Below are 16,895 nucleotides of genomic sequence, written 5' to 3'. Positions count from 1 at the left end.
ATCATTGTGCAATGAAATGCTTCTTAGTCATTTCGCTCAAATTAGATTGCTCTAGAAGAACTCTTGGTAACCTAAAATTAAGACCATATATTGATTATGCATAAAAAAAAAAAATAAAGTAAAGAAAAATTCAAGATAAGAATAATGACTCAATAGAGAAAAAGATTTCTCCATTGATCCAAATCTTGTAGATGATGTACAATGACCTAAAACATTATAAAATCATTCTTAGGATCACATGAGTCAAAGCTAAAGTTAAAAAAAATAAAAATTCTTCGTCGATTTTCTTTGACTACTATCTTAAAAGTCGTAATTGAGTTTTTCAGATATTTCTTATTTTTGAATATTATCACTATGATTTGTTCCTTTAAATAAGACAAGAAAATTGTTTTTTTTATATGGAAAATGCAATTTCATATAATAAAAACGAAAAAACCTGTTGGCCCAGTCTCCCACTTTGGAGATGAAAAACGCTTGGCTGATGTTTGACCATCTTTTTCTTGGCACCGCGAGCCAAGCATTTTCCATTTGTAATTCTCTCTTTTTGCTCGTGTAAGCTTTTTATTGGTCATCTTTGTATAACGTTTTAAGAGACGGGGCATGGTTTCATTCACCCCTCCCCTTACGCAATGAATTGAGCTTCCCAATACTCTACAAACTTGCTGCGTGAGAGGGTCAGGTGTAGGAAATATTCAGTGGTTTATTAGGGCGCGTTTGATATCGATTTTATTCGGGAGTAGATTCTGATAAAAAATGATTCTTTTATTCTGTTATCGGGAACAGATTCTAAGCATTTTAAACCGTTTGGTAACTTTCTAAATTTTTTTATTCCGGAATAGAATTATGTTTGGTACCGTGTTCATTGATTTTATTCCAAATCAATTTTCTTTAATTTTTAATTTTTTTTTTTTTTTACTTTTTCCTTTTATTTTTTTTTTTTTTCCTTTTCTCCTATTATTATTATTCTTCTTCTTGTAGCTGGTCGCTGGTTGGCGACCTCACCGGAGCGTCATCGGCCCTCGTCGGCTGAGCCTTGCTGATGACTAGGCGAGCCTCGCCAGGCCTGGGTGAGGCTTGCTTAGCCACTGGTGGGGTTGGGTGAGGCTCGCCTAGCCACCGGCGAGGCGGGCGTCGTGAAGCTTGCCTAGCCTAGGCAAGGCTGAGCCTTATCAATGGCCGGGCGGAGTCTCGTCAATCCGGGTGAGGCTGCCTAGCCTCGGCGAGGCTCACCTAGCCCCGCTAATGGTCAGGCGGGCCTCGCCCAGTCCTAGCGAGGTGCCACCAACGAGGCTTGCCTCTGGCGAGCTCGCTTGACTAGTTGCAGGCGATTGATGACGGCGGACGGTGGCGATCGGTGGTGGTGAGCGGTGGCGGACGGTGGCGAGCGGCGGTCATGGATGGCGATTGATGAAGAAAAAGAAAAGAGAAGAAGAGTTGGTTTTGATTCTCTAATTTGTTCCCGAAATAAAAATCAACTTTTTTTTTATTCTTGATTTTACTCTAAATCTGTTCTCAGGAATAATTTTTTTAATTATATTCCAAAACTACTCTTGGAACAGAAAATCAAAATTGGATACTATTTGGCACGTTGCCATATAGCCCCTTAGTACCACATCAGCCATTGAGGTGGCATATATTATTTTCACTCATATCCAATGTATTCACATCTATCTATCAATCCATGTCAGCAACTGATATGATGTGAAGTCTAAATTAAAAATTTAAAAATCTCTTCATCTATTTCTTCTTCCTCGTCCACGGCCGCTGGACCTCCGCTCCTCCCACGCCGTCACCACCATCGGAGTTGCGGGCGCCGTGACCAAGTTGACCGCTGCTGCATCTAAGCTAGCATGGCCAGCTCCGTTCGTCTTCCCTGTCTCGAGATCTGTCTTTCCATGGCCGAAATCGTCTGCACTCGTCCATGCCCGTCGTCGGCATCGTTCATCCACGGTCGAATGTGTTTAGGCGTAATCTCCGTCGTTCATCCATGGTCGACCACGAGCTGATTGCAAGGGACGACATATCTCAATATTTGAGCTCTGTCCATACCTCTGAGATCTCGTCCTCGCCCATCGCCATGGCCAGCCAAAGCCGACTGCAAGAAGACCGCTTCTCTGTTTTTTTCCTTGATATTTGAGATCTGTCCATGGCCTTCGAGATCCCTTCCTTGCTCGTTGCCATGGAAGAGACCAAATCTGGAGACACGACTCTAGTCTAGATCCGGACGAAAACGACTACAAGCTGACATGATGATGAAGGGGTGGCTCGGCTGTCGATGGGGCCGACCACGAGCCGGCTGCAAGGGGCGACATGATGATGAAGGGGTGGCTCGGCTGTCGATGGGGCCGACCACGAGCCGGCTGCAAGGGGCGACAGAGCCGGCCATGAGTGATGACGTTGGAAGACGGAGGTGAGCAAGAGCACAATGGAGGGTTTTTTTTTTTCACTTTTATTCCGCGTTAGCGGACATGTGTCGATTTTCTCGGACATGTGTCGATTTTCTATTGGATTTGAGTGAAAACACATGCCACCTTAGCAGCTAAGGTGGTACTAACAAACCGCCGGATATTTCCTTCTATTTTGGTGAGTCAAGGTTTTTAAGATTAATGAATTATACGCTCAACTTTTCAAATACTCTAAGTAATTTTAGGTTACGTATAGGTTCATGGAATCTACAACATACGCATTGGAATAAATTCTTTATTTTTTGGAACTTGAAGCCTACCCCATATATCCAAAAACCTAGAACCTATCATATCACAATAACCAAGATCTCAAGTTCCACTTATATTATTTATCGAATGGTTGCAATAAATATCATATCTAATGATCATCACTTGCTGCTATAATCCATTGATTATAATTTATATTTAAACAGACGAAAAATATAAAATATTAATAACGTAAAAGTCTTAGTCATAAAATGAAAGGTCAAGCTAGTGCTTTACATTCATCATCGAACACCTGAAATACCTTGAGATTTTGCAAAGAAAAAAAGCAATATAATATATATAACTTATTCCAACTTTTAGGTTTCACCTATCTAGAACCTAGAATCTATCTTTCGAATTATATTTCTCAATTTTTGGAATTTGGAACTGGATAGGTTTCTACTAGTCTAGTTTATAGGTTCTCGGTTCTACTCGAGAACTATGTTCACCCATAGTCTAGATGTGGTTGTTTCGCCAGAAAGTTCGAGAGAATATCTTTTGAAGTATTGATGAATCAATGAGTGAGTTGACAAAGGTTGTGAATGTTGATTTTGGACAAAAAAGTAAATGCCAAGAAATTTAAAGGTACGAAAATTGTAGCAACTAAAGATAAAGAAAAATTTATAAAGATCGTTGAGTTCTGTAATTGATTGGAGTCTCTACAAAAAGTAATATATGGTTATTTAAAGGCCACAAGATACAAACGATTTTTTTTTTTTGAATGATTACTTTCTAATCCTATTTGCAGAACAAATAACTTTATAATCGTATTTGCAATCACAAGAAATTACAACATTTACCCATACGAAATTATGAAATCCTTAAATAATGGTGTAAAAATTTCAAATAAAGGCTTGAAATGCCATTATATTCTCAAAAGAGAGTTAAAGAGGGTCCGAAGCGACTTATTCAATCTCAAACGAGAGCCTAGCTCCCCGACCGGTTGAATTTGTAATAGCTAGCAGACACATCCATCTCATGTGTTGATTCTGGCAACATTATTAGGGGCCATTTTTATCTGAAAGCATTTCTTTTCTTTTCTTTTTTCTTTCATTTTTCATTTTACCGTTTACCATCTTCTTCCTTCTTTTTTCTTCTTCTACACCATGCTGAGCAAGCTTGAGCCATAGGTGCATGTGCGGTCGCAGGTCTTCAGGCTCACCGTCTAGGCAGTCCTAGGTCTCAAGCTCCCCTCTAGATTCGACGACGGCTGCTTGTCCAAGGCTGTAAGCCTTGGTGGGCTGCAAGCCTTGACGGTGAGGTCGAGTTTATGCCTATAGATTTGGAGCTATGATCTGGCGATGGCACCTTGTCAACTAATCTTACGGTGAGAATGGAGGAGAATGCCCTGAATAACGGATTGTGACAATGGCGTGACAACGACAACGACTGTCGAGGCTAAGTTGATGGCTCTGGCAAGATAAGTAGGGGACACGAACTCACACCGGTTTGGTCTGAATTTCTCATGGTGACTTGGATTGATGAAACGTGATGAGAGTGAGGGGATTGGTTGTGTTGGCTGTGAGTCCAGTGATGGTCCAAGCTTGAAGAAGATAAATTTCTGTCTGAAGTTTACCAAAAGAGAAAAAAAGAGTTTCTATTACAAGAGGGCATCTCTTGGTGTTGAGATGAGGTGTGTGGATAACGTGTTGTTGTTTTCTATCAGAAGAGGCCATCTCTTGGTGTTGACCGTCTTTTTCTTGGTACCGCGAGCCAAGCATTTTCCTATTGAAAACCAAATTCATGGGGTATTATTATTTTATTATGGAATGACAAGATCCAGAAATATTGAACTTCATCCCTAGTTATGGTGCGTTTGATAGTTATTCTATTTTTGGGAAACAATTTCTACTCAAAAATAGTTTTTTTTTTTTTTGAATTTGTTTCTTGGATGAACTTTTAAGCATTCGAATGCGTTTGGTAACCTTATAAAATTCTTATTCCTAGAATAGAAATTCATTTGGTATGACTCAAATTTTTCTCTGAGTTAGAATTTTTTTTAATTTTTTAAAAATTTTATTACATTTTTTTTTCTTTTCTTGTTCTTGTTCCTCTCTCTAGATATATAAACAAGGAAACCAATACTTGTTCTGAATATTGATAAATCTGGAAAATATCTTAAATCTACTAAAATTATTGGTAAACAATACTGAATATTAGGAAAGTCTCAATTTGTTTAATTCAAACTTGAAAATTTTCAAATATGAAATTCAACTTATACTAGCCCTTTCCTACAACTATTATGGGGTTAAATTTAATAACGGTCATTCTACTGACCGACGTAGTGATGATAGCTATCTATTTAATCTCAAAGCATCGTATTCTGATAATCATATTAAATAGTATTTTGAGTGTAGAAAATTGCAAATATTACATAGGATTTTGAAGCCTCTTGGAAGATGTTGATTATCGACCCATTCAAGATGTGGTTTCCATAAAAATGTACAATAACACAATTGTCTAACCCCAATTGTTGTTGAACTTCTTCGACAATATTTGCTAGGTTCGACTGTGGATTTAGTTGGCCATCTTTGCCCCTAGGTGCTAAAGTTGATATTGTCAGGTAATCTATGTTAAATGGCATGTTAAGCTTAGTAAGTATATTAGCCCCTTTAAGTGGCATAGGTACACTGATTGGTCTTATGTTTTCGACGTTTGGCATCGGTCCATTTTATCAACCATTTTGGTCTGCGAAATTGTTAATTTAAGTCCGATTATTATGATTAACATCAATAAATTGAAAGAGAGACTAGGAATGTACGCTGTTACCACTGGATTGACTTGGAATAATAGTGGCTGATTGGACCGTACGACCTTGATAAAGCATCATTCAAGCATTGATCACAATTAATTTGATTGCATTCGATATGTTACTTACGATGTAATGAACTGTTTTATTTTGCTGTTCTTCGGCCAATATTCTCATGGTAGATGCCATTCTTGATTTTGGAGTAGCATCCTTTAACTGCTTATCAGTATAATGCATTGAAAGATTAACATCTCCTTTTGGTTACCCTCTGCCACTTATTTAGTGGCAAAGGACTCCAAATGTGCGGCAGCCTCATTGCCACTTTGCGGTAATGGTTATTGTTTTCGGCAACATTGTCGAGCTCTTACTGATTCTCATTCTTGCCATTGCAGTCTCCTTGAGATCAATAAAATGCTTCTTACCAAGTGTGCTAAAAATATATTTTGTTGAAAAGTGTCAAGGAAATATCTTTCTATGTATTGATGGATTGAGGAGCGAATTGACAAAGGTTGTGAACGGTCCTTTGTTAGTTTTGGACAGAAAAGTAAATGACAAAAAATTTAAAAATGCAAAAATTAGAGGCAATCACGATCAATCATTTAAATTGGGAAAAAGTAAAAATAAAGATAAATTTGTAAAAAAAAATTAAGTTCTGTGATTGATTGGAAATCTCTACAAAGATTACAATGTGGCTATTAGCCTACAGTTGATGGTTACAAAGGACCATTAAATTTAAAAGATAGACTATTTAATCCTATCTTTAGAACAAATAACTTCCTAATCTTATTTGCGGTTACAAGAAGTTACAATAACACATATCTACAAGAAGCTAAAAAATCCTAAAATAATGGCTTTAAACATAATTGCCTAACAGTTACCTATCATCTAGTAACACTTATCTAAAAAAAGTTACATATTCGAAAATATTGTTATTTGATAGTTACATGTAGATGTTGACGACTTCATCATTGATATTTGTTGTCAATAACTTTCTTGCAAGTTGTTGATATTGTTCTTTATATCGATGGCAATTGTTGTTCATCAAACTCTGTTATTATTGACTAGTTTGTCATTTGTCGATTATAACTACAAGTTTGTTATTTTTGGGTGTCAACAACTATATTTCATGTGCTTTTGATATGACTAAAGATTCAAATTACCTCGTATTTCAATGATTCAAACCTTTACATTAATTGATCATACACTCAACTTTTGAAATTCTAATGCATTGTCTTCTTTTATCTTTGAATCCGTGTACTTTTAATGTGATAAAAATTTAAATTGTAATCTTTCACACTTTATTAATATAACATCTCTTGGCCAAAGAAGAGCTAGTGTTAGATTAATATGGAATATTGTTTTTAATTTGGGGTGCGTTTATTTAAATGAAAATTTCATAATGAAAGAATATTTTTTTAAGAAAATGGTTAATTTTCATTTGTTTGGTAATTAGGGAAAGTGATTTCATTTTTACTAGAAGGGGAAGTTATTTTCCTCCAATCTAAATTTCTTGTTTTCAATCCGTGGAAAACGTTTTATCATAACCTTTCTTGAGGTGAATCACTGAAAGGAAAGTTAATGGATTACTAAATCAAAAACTTAGTATGGACTCTTCCAAGCCTTATCAATCACAACTTTGGGGTTTTGATTTAATCAATTTAAACAAATAATTTAGTTCAGTTAAGAGTCATCACTAATCTACTATGGATCGATTAGAAACTCATGTAAAACGTGAGAACACTTTACTTATTCAAACCATTATATATACGAGGACTTGATTATGTTAGGTTAATCTAACATTCTTTCAAATATTTTGTAAGCAATTTTGGTCAAATTTAAACCTAAACCACTAATGTGGAAGGTAATTATGTGAGTGCACGATGAAGAAATTAACACTCAATAAATCAAAGCAATAAAGCATAAATAAAAAAAATAAAAATCAAACCTCAAAGCCCTAAGTAAGCCAAAACACTACCTCACCATAAGGTGGTTCCTATGAACCACTAGTGAAAATATGATACTTGAACTACTAAGCTATTGACAGTTGACATGAACTAAAATATTTGAAATACCTTAATTTTAATTTTAATGACAGGCGAAATGAATATGAAATAACCTACTATTTATTTAAATACCGCCTATATGCAATCTTAATAGATTAATCCTATTATCCAACTATATGCTATGATTATTTTTGTGCTTTCTTAAAATTTAAACTATATTGTATGCATGATCCTAAAACATATAATTATCAAATAACATGCAATATTTAATGAAGATACATGACGAGGTTATGACGACCACATAAGTATCATGACACGATAATATGATAATCTAACAATGAGGACATGGTAATGATAATGTGATGATGATGAAACTAATTCTATATGAAACATGTGTCTTTTTTTTTTTTTAATTATAATTTTCTCTAAAACTAAAACATGAAACTTCTTGAAGTATATCATATCCTAAATTAAATTAGGAAACATCGTTAACGGGTAGAACGGCGGGGGTGCTGAGTGGCGGGCCTGGGGACGTCAAGGACTTGCCAAGGGCTGTGGAAATTCGCAGGAGCTCGGGACACCAGGAAAGCAGCATGATGTCGACAGAAAGGCTTTTGGAACAAGCTGGAAGCAAAGCCTCGCGTTGAGAATTGGCGAGCGGTGACGCGAAGTACGATGCGGTGCTGGCGGTGCAATTCGCGGTTATCAAAAACGTGCAAGGCAAGCAACGACTCTTTTTCTCCATCTTGCGCGTCTCCGTTCTTTAATCAATCCCCGTAAAGGTAATGGGATCCAGAGTGGGTCAGTCTCACTTTGGAAAAAGAATTCGAACCAGAATCGGGAAATTGGACAAGAAGGATCAATTCCCCCATACACCGGTCCACTCTAGAAACCGACGGTGATATCTCTTTTTCCTTTCTTCTTATTCCTCGCAAGACTTCGTGATGTTTCGGTCATGATCAGCTAAAAGTAGAGGAGGTGGGAGTTGAGACTCAAGATGAGACTGCGAGAGGGAGGCGTCAAGCAAGACGGAGGCTAGGCGTGCGCATGAGAGGGTCAGTTTGAGGCAGTCAGGCTGTCAGGGTTGTTGGCTTCTTTCATTCTTACTCAAACTATTAAAAAATATGTTTCAATAATAAGAACTGTAAAAAAATAATTATGAGCCCAGTCTACTCCTGAAGTCAATTGGGAACCGAATTGCATCACCTACTCCATTTTTTAGGAATCGACTTATTCGTTTGTGATTTCGATTTGGTTTGATTTCAATGCTCCCTCCAACCCATACATTTTTATTTGGGGGAAAAGGTTGGGCCCTTTGAAAAAAATAAGAGAATTCGCTTTCTTTTTGTGAGTGGGTGCATAAGTATTTCTTTTTCCTTAGTTATTCCTTATTATATTTATGTCCAGATTGGCAGATTGCCTCTTCTGTCTCTTCACTTTTCCTTCTTTGGCCTCTTTTTTTGGGCATTGTGGACTTTTATATTGCGAACGTGTCCTAGAATAAACTCCACAGCACATGAAGGGTTTAGAAAGTTCCCCGCGCCATATTACTTTTCCTATCTTAAATTCAAAGGATATCCTAATAAGGGAATTGAAATTATGCTCTCTCCTCTTCTCTTCGTAGCTGAAATATGAGACGCCTTTCCAATCTTAATAATGCAATATTCCCTTGACGTGAATTTCGGCCATCATGCGCAAGGCACGCTGTTAATATAGAGAAGCTTGGCCAAATTTGTATCCCCTTGTGCGTGATCCAATTGTTAAATATTTTATTTTTTGATCGGAAAAACTTCATTCAAGTTAAAGTAACTTTACACCCCGCTTCCATAGCGCCCGAGAGAATTAGGTCTAACAAAATAGGGGGAGGGAAAAATCTCAGTATTTCTCTCATTCTTCGGTCAAATTTCCTAATTTGGCATCCATATTATGAATTTCAGCCACCATATGAGACTAAAGGACTTGGACTAATTTCCACTTCATGGGCTTAATCCAATTGATTCACTTAAGCTCCGAAACCTTCCGGCACCAGTTTAATTAGAATGCAATTATATGAACTTGTTATTACTAATGCTATTAAATGACGAATGCTCCTATTATGCAATTTAAGAATATTCTTTTATTAGGGGTCAAGACCAACTCTTGGTTTTCTGTGCCATAAATACTTAAATGAGTCATCAAAATTTAGGCAGTTAATATTTTTTTTGGCAAATCAATTAGTTTTTCATTATAAAAAATGGCAAAAAACCGAAAAACACTTCCTTAGAAATAAGTTTTCTTCAAAGAACCGGACCCATAACGTCGTATACCTATAGAACAAATATGTATGTGCAGATTAAACATTTGACACATCATCCAATTTATATGTGTAGATTAGACGTTGGACGCGTCATCATGAGCATCACCTATTGCCATGTAGTAGTCGATACATTTCAATTGATGCTAAATCACAATCGAGGGACTAAGGGAGGCATTAAGGCGTGCACGTGAGAAGCTCAGGCCTAGGCAATCGGGCTATAAGGGTTGTCCGCTTCTTTCAATTTTATTCAACTTTTAAAAAATATGTTTTAATAATAAGAATTGTAAAAACCAATAATGGATCCGGTCTACTCTTGAAATCAATTGGGAACCGAATTGTATCACCAGTTCCAAGTTTTAAGAATCGGCCTGTTCCTTCTTGATTCCTATTTGGTCCCATTTCAATGCTCACCCCCAACCCAGTCCCTTGTGGATGTATCCTCTCTTTTACGAGTGGGAAAAAGTTGGGCCTTCAAGAAAAATAAGAGAATTCCCTTTCTTTTTGGGGTTAATACCTTAAAAAATCCCAAACTGGTACACTTGTGACAAATTTACCAAAAACTATTTTTTTGACCATGAAAAACCTCAAACTGGTACACCTGTGACAAATTTACCCCGACTAACTATAAAAAAAAAATCATAAACTGGTACATTTATGACAAATTTACCTCAAACTAATTTATTCAACCACAAAAAACCCAAAAATGGTAAATTTGTGACTAATATACCCTCCAAAAAATTAGATTAATATCACAAAAAAATCATAAAAATTATAAATTGTGACTAACAGAGTGTAAAATCCCAAATTGATATACCGGTCGATTGTCATGTGTTATTTAATTTTATAATTTAACAATAAAATTTAACTAAAACTAACAAATGGTAAATTTGTCACAAGTATACTTGTTTAGGGTAAATTTGTCAAAAATATATCAGTTTAGGGTTTTTGATAGTCAAAAAAATAGTTTGGGGTAAATTTGTCACAGGTGTACCAGTTTTGGGTTTTTCAAGGTATTAACCATTCTTTTTGTGAGTGCATCCATTTGTATTTCTTTTCCCTAGTTTTTCCATGGTCCTGACTCTTGATTATATATATTTCTCCAGATTTGCCTCTTTTGTCACTTCACTTTTCCTTCTTTCGCCTCTTTTTTGGGGTATCGTGGACTTCTATATTGTGAACGTGTCCTAGAATAATGTCCCCAGCGCATGTAGGTTTAGAAGTTCCATGCACCGTATTACTTTTCCTAATTTAAATCCGAAGGATATCCTAATCAGGGAATTGAAATAATTCTCTCTCCTATTCTCGTTGCAGTAGCCCCCCACCGCTTTCCAAATTTAATAATGCAATCTTCCCATGATATGAATTTTGGCCATCATGTGCAAGGCAGAGTGTAAAAATAGAAGAGCTTGGCCGAATTTTGTATCCAATCGTTAATTAGAATACATCTTTTAATCAAATCTCAATATTTCGTTCACTCTTAATCTTCTTTGGGTCGAAAACTTGATGAAATAATGCTGCCCCTTCGCTTTCAATTTCGATCAACTTTCATAATTGGGCATCCATATTATGAATTCAGCCACCATATGAGATTAAAGAGCTTGGGCGCTAATTTCCACTTGATGTGCTTAATCCAATTGATTCACTTAGGCTTGGAACCTCCATGCACCGATCCAATTAAAATGCAATTATATGGGCCAATAATTACTGCCATTATTAAATGACAGATGCTCTTATTATGCAAATTAACAATAGGATCCAGACTCACTTCTAGTTTCTATGACATGAATGCCTTAATGGATTGCTAAAATTTAGGCATCCATATTAATTTAGTAAAAAATCAAAAACTAATTCCTTGAAAACTATTTTTCCTTCAAACATGCAAACTCACTAGCGTCGTGTGCCTATTAAATCAACCTGTATTTGCAGATTAGACAGACAGCACATCTATCATTAGGATTGTCAATTGCCATGTAGGAGTCGATACATTTCAACTCACGCTAAATCACAATTAAGGCCATCCAAAGCTCACAATTTTTCTTGGTAATATCTGAGAGCGATGATTACGTTCTTCGGAGACAACAAGCTAACTTACATTCACCATCGACAAGCGTACATCAAGAAGAAGACTTTGAACCCACTTGATCATATCATTAATTCAATTCGGATAAACGGAACGGAACTCAACGACTTACTTTGCGATTTCATGCCGCGCGCCCCATTAGAAATCTGGTCAACCGAAACAAAGCAGGCCCTCACGGGCCGACGGTCGAATCCCCACCTGCGGCCCGGACACGCTTCGGGCGCACCTCGTACCCACAGTCCATGGACAGGTAAAGCCCATCCGGCCCCCTGCTCGTCGCAGTCACAACATATGAAGGGCCCGCCGCCGGTGCCGTCTGAGACCAGGGTGAGCTCATGGTGGTGGCCCCGCGTGGAGCTCCGACCTCGGGAGGCCCTTTGCCTCCTCGTCCATCTGCCTGTGCAGCGACTCCAGCCGGGCCTCCGTGAAAGGGTACGCCTGCTCCTGGTACAGGTTGATCAGGCTCCGGCCGTGCTTCGTGACGGTCTTGCCATCCGGGCCCAAGACGACCAAGAAGGGAATGTCCTGCACGTCGAAATGCCTGGCGAGCGTCCTGATCTTGGGGTCCACGAAGGGCAGCGCGAGCCAGGGCATGAGGGCGAAGTAGGAATCGAACGAGGCCCTGTTGCGGTCGCTCGACACGTAGACGATCTCGAAGTCCTCGGCGCCTGGTCGCTCGGAGATCGCGTGCTTGATCTTGTGGTAGATGGAGACCAGCTAGGGAGTGAACTTCATGCCCGAAAGGCACCATAGGGCCGAGAAGAATAGGCCCAGTGTTTTACCAACTAAAGAAGCAACCGGTACCTGCACTTTAAAAGTTACTGTAAGATAACAAACCTCCACGCAAACCAGCCATGTAGCTAGTATATACCAATTTTTTTTTTCAAATGATGCCTGTTATGTAACAAAATTAATCATTTTCTAGCTCACCCTGTCCAACATGAGGTCCATACACCCTATCAAATTCATAATCTTTCTTAGGATTGGTACTGGTCCCATCACCAGTGTCGACACAGATAGTAAGATCATCCGGGAATTCTACGGCAGAGGGACCTTCATCTTCAAATAATGGTCTCGAACGACAAAATACCTTTATGTTCCCTGAAATTAAAGGCATCTTCAAATCATCATAGGAAAGAAAATACCCATAAATTTTTGACCAAAAAACTTCGTACAGCCTCAAAAAGGGAAGACTGGAAATTGAAGAGAAGAGCTGTTGAAACAAATTATTATAGTAAGAGAAGAGAGCACACAAAGAACAAAGGAATTCCCTATCTTGATCGATTGCTGAACGAATGGAAAATAACCAATTGAACTATACTCCCTCAGCAACTAACTAACAAATAGCCCAACTTCTAAACCAAACAGTTAATTAACATGTGTGCACCTCCTGCACTCATAGCCAACTAAATGACCTAGCGCCTAGAAGGAGCTTCACAAAAAGGATAATCTGAAAGTTTCCAGGGACAAAGAAAGACCAAATATTTAGACTAAATGCACTAGACATGGAATAAAACAAAATCCTCAACCAATTATCATTCTTGAGGATACATTCTATGGAAGTATTCCCTATTTTCACCTCTCCTTACATATGCAAAAATATGAAATTTCAATTACCTTATTGACTTTTAAAATGAAAACACCTTGGTTCACTTGTGGTAGGCTTGTTAATTATAATTATTTTCCTAGAGCAGGATCTTCAAACACCAATGAAGTTAATCACTCACAAGACATGATGTCCCAACTTTATCACTTATGCATATGATATCATGGAACCTAGCAGACTGGAATTCTTTCAACCAGGATGAACTTCCATGAAGAGAAGGCAATAAAAGTGAAGAAAAAAACACGGAGAAAACCTTGGCTTTGGTGTCTTGTGTATCAACAAGTAACAGCAACCTACCTGATTTCTCCAGTGACAGCTCCACCTTTCCCAGTCCAAGAGTTTTGAGAAGCTATCTCAATCCGTGGCGTTAATGAGTTCTTAACCTGGTCAATGTATACAAAGGGAGGTGCCACAGCGACATCTGCACAGGCCACAAAAGGAATATCAGGCAAAATGAACAGCGCATAATTAAGGCGAACATATGTTAGTTTCAGTTTAGCAGAGTGCGTGCGCACACGCGTGTGGCAATGCCCTTGATTATCAGCTTCTTACCCATCCACTTGCTACAAGTTACTAGCAGGCAATAAGCCGCCAACTACAGCCATAAAAGAGAAGCAAAAGATGCTTCCCAATAACTCCATCTAATGCATTTAACATTATACTAGTGATAGTCAATCTCGTAAAGGATGGACACATAAGCATCATTTATCAACTCCATGGGAGAGATAGTCAAATCTTGCTGTATAGGTAGATATAATTACTGAGACAATAGTCTCTAACTCCAATTTTTAGATTTAAGAATTACCGAGACAATAGTCTCGAACTCCAATTTTTAGACAATAAATTTTGCTGTATAGGTAGATATATATGCATATATATTTCCTGATAAAAGAAAAGGCCAACAACAACAGCTACTCGGACTAGCCTCAGTACCTTATGGGTAGCGGCAACTGGCGAACTCTACAATCTGCACAGATCATTTGTTTTTTAACAAATTGAACTAAACAATGAAAGACAAGAAGCTCTACCGCATTCCTGCCTTCTTTCTGATAACTAATCTACTATGAAAGATGTCTTCACAACATGTAACAAGCAACTGCACAACACGCGCTCAAGGGTATCCAAGGACAAGCACTGCACACCTTAGCTGCAAAAAAAAAAATTTAAACAAACAAACCACTTCCCGCGACCTCAATCCCTCGTCCGACAACACAGCCCGACCCCACAAGACGACAAAAATTAGATTGCGACCAAACTGTTCACGCTCCATCATCTCCCTCGGATCAAACAACCCCCCCACGGGAACGCCCGGAATCATTGCGATCGAGACGCATCCACTCAAACGATCGAAATTTCCACGGCTCGCGAAGCTCCAAAGCAAAAGACATCAAACACGAGAGGAGACGGGGAAGGCGAGGAACCTGAGGAGGAGCCAAGAGGCCTGGGTGGTAGAGCGACTGCTGCTGGAGAAGGGCTCGCTGCATCAACGCCGGCTGCTGCTGCTGCTTCTTCTTATAGAACTGTTGGTTCCACCTCCCCAATGCTTTGAAAACCAATCCTCAATCCTTGCTGGACGCGCCCGGTGAGCTTTTGGGTGTCGGCGATCACCGAGGAGGCACACGCGGAGAAGGTTAGAGCTTGGGACGCAGCCACGACCGGCGGGGCTCTTCGGACCGAGTAGCACCTGGTGGTGACAGCGGAGGCGATCGAGCTTAGAGGCAAGCAGCGGGCTTTTGGGTGTCCACGCTCGCCGAAGAGGCCAAGGCAGAGATGGTCGGGACCCAACCACGATCGGCGGGGTTCTTGGGAGTGAATGGCTCTTGACGGCAACGGCAGAGGTGGCCAAGCTAGGAGGCGACCGGCAGAGGTGGCCAAGCTCGAAGGCGACCGGCTGGATTTTGAGCGTACGCGATCGTCGAAGAGGCCGAGGCAGAAATGGTCAAAGCTTGGGACCCAAACACGACCGGCGAGGCTCTTCGGAGCGAGTGGCTCCTGGCGACGATGGCGGAGGCGGCCGAGCTCGGAGGCGACCAGCGGGCTTTTTGGGTGTCCGCGCTCACCTTAGAGGCCGAGGCGAAGATGGTTAGAGTTCGGGACCCAGCCACGACCGGAAGAGTTCTTCGGAGCGAGTGGTTCCCGACGGCGACGGTAGAGGCGGCCAACCTTGGAGGCAACTGGCGAGCTTTTGGTCGAGAGAGATGAGGTTGCAGGTTTCATGGAGAAAAATGCAGAACAAAAATTTTTGAAAGAGAACACGAGGGGAAGGGGAAGGGACGGCTTGCGTGCAAATAGGAGAAAAGGACGCAGTCATTAATGAAGAGAGAGAAGGACGCGGCAAAAATTTGGCTAATAGAAAAAGCGGGACCCGGCTCCACGTGGCGACACGTGTCGACTCCTGATTGGGCGGGGCGCACGGTGACGTGGAGCGCCGGGCGCACCTAATATCAACCTACCTGATATTTTAAGACGGGTCCCATGCACGACGTGGACCGTTGGATTAAAAGGGGAAGAGGTGATTAGTCGATTTTGCCTTCCAAAACCGGTTTGTTTTCGTAACTTAGCCCACGTTAAATGAAAACTACGGATGCAAAGATAATCACACTTATGTTTGATTAAGAAAAGCTGCGATGCATGAAGAAAATTCCAGACACATAGGTTGTAAAACTTTACAAAATCAATTAGATATCGTACTAACAATAATACAAAAGAAGCTTGCTTATTAACTAAGATTGATTACTATTTTTTGAACTGTTACGAACCATGGGACTTAAGAGAATTTGCGACCTCCAAGAAAAAGTTGCGGAAGGATAGTTTACAATTAAAAAACTATTAGTGATGACAATTATGTACGCCAAAGGAAAGTTAAGATCCCTTAAGTAATTTACTAATAAGAGGAAGAGATATATACAGTAAATTTAGGCAAATCACAATTTTTTTATGGAACTTTATAGACTGTAGTAACCGACGACAAAAGAGGAATTGCGTCCTATTTAGAAAAGTTACGAATCGCATGTAACAAGTAAATTAATTAGAGAGGAGCATTATGAAAGCCAAAGAAAAATCCACGATTCATCAAGCGAGATCAGTCCCCTTTTTCTCCACGGGACAATAGGAGGACTTGAAACATGACTTTTGGACCTCATTGATTATTTAAGTAGTAGACTCATATTTCTGTCCAACTTATAAGTGTAAGACGTGAAAGTGCAACCTAAATCTTCATAATCAGAACCAAGAGCACATATGTAATTATGTAAAGAGATTTACGCACCTGATTTGGACCATTGTTCTTGATGCAGAATAACGATGATCTAATCTCAAGAACTTCTTTTTTATTGCCTTTTGTATCACTAGCTCAATAAGATGGTCTCTTACCCTTAATGCTTAGTAAACGCTCATTTCTGAGGATAATTATATATGTTAGGGTTAGAAGAGAGACTTAAACACTATTTA

General features: G+C 39.2%; 1 long non-coding RNA gene across 1 annotated transcript; it reads right to left on the bottom strand.

Annotated features, from left to right (window-relative positions):
* Positions 1-12,053: 12,053 nt before the first annotated feature.
* LOC120294876 lies at positions 12,054-15,715 on the bottom strand. Its single transcript, XR_005552223.1, has 4 exons — positions 14,867-15,715; positions 13,743-13,866; positions 12,770-12,940; positions 12,054-12,643 (listed from the first exon to the last, which is right to left on the bottom strand). It is a non-coding gene; the product is annotated as an uncharacterized LOC120294876 (long non-coding RNA).
* Between the last annotated feature and the right edge of the window lie 1,180 nt (positions 15,716-16,895).

This window comes from Eucalyptus grandis, chromosome 6 (assembly GCF_016545825.1).
Source record: "Eucalyptus grandis isolate ANBG69807.140 chromosome 6, ASM1654582v1, whole genome shotgun sequence".
Lineage (NCBI taxonomy): Eukaryota > Viridiplantae > Streptophyta > Magnoliopsida > Myrtales > Myrtaceae > Eucalyptus > Eucalyptus grandis.
Note: the sequence above shows the minus strand (reverse complement) of the source record. Positions and strands in the feature narration are given on the sequence as shown.